The sequence below is a fragment of the Suricata suricatta genome, chromosome X (genome assembly GCF_006229205.1).
Source record: "Suricata suricatta isolate VVHF042 chromosome X, meerkat_22Aug2017_6uvM2_HiC, whole genome shotgun sequence".
NCBI lineage: Eukaryota > Metazoa > Chordata > Mammalia > Carnivora > Herpestidae > Suricata > Suricata suricatta.
The window spans coordinates 93,841,839-93,845,289 of NC_043717.1; positions in this window are offsets into that span (position 1 = coordinate 93,841,839).

Consider the following 3,451-nt stretch of genomic DNA (forward strand, 5'->3'; position numbering starts at 1 on the left):
TATTTTGTTCAGCCAGCATTCCTATTTAAGTGACAGTGTGTAAAAGCAGACTTTACAATATCTCATTTATTGGCTAGCTAGATCATGTTGACCTGTGACACATACTCATTTCCACATCTTATACATACACTTCTACTTTCTAATAGTATAATGTGACCCAAAAGGAGTGAAATCCCGGCTTGAGAGTCTGTATCATAGCCTCCCTCATTTTCAATTTCTTGCATATTCTCAGGTAAATAATTCACCATCTTATTCCCTCTGATATACATATCTTATATCTAAAAAGAATATGGGTATATTTCATAAATATGCTTTAAACGTTCACGGGCAGAAGTGAGCTAATTATTTCTTACCCTTGTCTTCATTCTTAACAAATAATGATAAAAACAGTACCAGATTGGGCCTGATGTTGTTGTTGTTGTTGTTATTTTCCTTAATGTTCAAGCCTTGTGAAATAAAACCCTCTGGTGAGGTCTTAAGGAGCCCTTTCAATTTGGTCATGTAAGTAACTCCTATAACATTTCCAGAAGGTAGCATGGTTGGGGAATGAGGCGTTCAGATTAATGGAGGAGAGGGGAGATTTTTTTTTCTTTTTATGCAATAAACTTGCTCCTTGCTGATGCTGCCCCAGCAGAGAGGATTCCTTGCTACTCCTAGATGAGGATCACATGTGCTCCAACTGATCTAAGCCCCCAGTTATGGATGTTTACAAGTCCAATCCTTTCCAAACCCAGACCATCAATCCTGGTGATAGCTCACTTAGCAAGAGGCTCATGAAGACTTGAAAGTTCAGGTTCTCTTGCGTGAGTGACTCTGGTTGAGCCGAATAAGCCTGGAGAAATGAGAGGAAACACTGTGATCTCACTATGATCATTTTCTCTAGCATCCCATGTTCCATAGAAGAATGTGATTTTGTTTCTGTGGAGTATTTTGAGTAAATGGTTCAGGTATGTTTGAGTATTTACAGGGGCAAGACCAACCTGTTAGTAATGTGCTGTGGTTTGACTCCAAATTTCTTTATGACAATGGCAAGACAGTGTCAAATTCTGCCTCCACACAGACCATAGGCAGCTGACTTCCCCTCTCCAGTCCTCATTTTCTTCGTCAGTAATGCTGTTACCTGCTCTTTGGATTGTTATTATTTAAACTTACCTTGGCAAAAGTGATCATTCTCCCTTTTTGTGCTCCTGCTGCATGTTGGACTCAACTCAGTCCGTTTACTTTCCACTCTGCTAATGTATTTTCCATCTCTGCCTCCCCAACAAGGGTGTGAACTCGCTCAGAACAGAGACTATGTCTGACATATGTTTGTATCACTGGCACCTTGAAAGTAGTGGACATTCAACAATGTTTGATGAATAAATAAATGAAGGAGAGAACAAATGAAAGAATAAAAAATACTGAAAAGGTCAGACTAGATGTCTTCTGAGAACTCCCCAACGGAGGCCCAATCAATACCTCCCCACCCCAATTAAAAATGCATTTTGTATAGATTCAAGAATATATAACAGAATGATTCAGAATAACATAGGAAATTATAGATGAGTACATTAAATCTCTCATATATATGCTGCCTCCCGCCCAAATTTCCCCAGCTTTGTCTCCTTCATCCTTCAGGCCAAGATTTGCTTTTATCTTTTCTAAGGCAAAGAGAGAAAACTCTGATATTGGCAGTTCTCTACCAGCCTATGCCGTCATTTATTCTAAATAATAGCAACAAACAAACAAAGCCTCCCTAAACCTTACTAGCCTCTTGATGACAAGTTGTGCACTGTGCAGTATTTCCTTGGTAAAGGCAGCTCTAGGAAGCTAACCTGCAGACTGCATCCTTTCCCCCAGATGCATGAAAGCCAAGGATGTGCCACCACACATCTGTCACTAACAAATGCCACTGATGGCTGCAATCAGTATACGTGAGCTAGTTCTCAGCAGCGTGATCTCTCTCCCACTGCGTAGGTTGCACCATAGTCAGCTTTGGAGTTCAGGCCTCTTGGGTGGTGCAGGCTTCCCCAGATTCCACCTGCACCCACAACTTCTGCCAATTGCTTGAAGGTTCTGGTTGCCCTGGTGACAATTAAGTGAGACTGTAACTATAATACTGTTAAAACCTTTACATTTTACATAAGGTCAGAGGAAAAAGCAATTTTAAAAATAATGTATACTTAAGTAGTTCATTATCAAAGTTGTTTTTCTTATGTACTTCTGGAATTATGGGAAAATTTAAAGGACCAAACACTCAGGTACAAATACAAGGCTTCCAAATGCAGGTTATTTTACTAAAAAGAGCAAAAGAGTGACAATGAGAGACAGAGAGAAGGGGGGGGGGAGAAAAAGGAAAATATGGAAATAGAAAAGGACTGTTGATTTCCCTTAAAGAATTCCTTTCAGGAACCTAGAAAAACAGGCAAAGGAGAATGGTATGAGGAAAGGCGGTGGAATTTAAACCGATGGTTCCTAATGATGTGTAATGAATGAGCAAGGCTTAGATCAAAGCACAAAAGGAGAAGAGCAGTCCAGTCTTGACTGTAAAAGTGAAACGTCAAAACACACATTAAGGGTGGCCCTCTCTGGTCACTACCATCTCTCTGCAGGGATCTTTGTCTTTTAAGGAAACAGGCCATAGCAGCAAAAGTGGACATTCTTTTTTATTATTTTTTTCTTAGAGAGAGTGAATGCACTAGTGGGGAAGAGAGAGAGAGAGAGAGAGAGAGAGAGAGAGAGAGAGAGAGAGAGAGAGAGAAACAACGAATTCCAAGCAGGCTCCACACCCAGCATGGAGCCCAACATGGGGCTTGATCCCACAACCCTGATCATGCCCTGAGCCAAAATCAAGAGTCAGATGCTCAACCCACTGAGCCACCTAGGGACCCCACAAATGGGCATTGTTAAAGGTGTACTTGTGTGCTCTATCACTGCATAGGGGTCTAAGGACTGAATTCCTGACTCTGTCATTGCAATAATGCAACAGAAAAACCTAAAGTTGGCCACCTTGGCTTTATAGCTTTCAAGAACCCTAACAAAAGTCATTTTCCAGATGCTTTCTCCTTCCAGAAAAAGCATTATAAGAAGAAGCATCAGGGTTTCTTCACAAGAGTATGGAAATCTGATGATGTTCTGGAAAGACATTGACAGTTTCTCCCCTTCTCCTTGTCCCACTCCTCTGTGCAGTGCGCTGTGTGCACGTGGGGCATGACCTGCCACCAAGAGTTGGCTGCATTTCAGTAGCAAAGAAGAAAGACACCATAGAACCATGACTACTCCTTAGTACTCCTATTTGTCCTGAGTCCCATTATGTATTTTTCAGCATGCTTCTGCTACTTGATCCTTGCTTAAAGTCCTTTTAAACACTGTGGCTACATATAATTAAATGAATGTTGCCAGTTACATTTGTTTCCTCGTACTGAACTGAGTCACCATTCCTATCAGCACAATACAACCTGCATGCAACCAG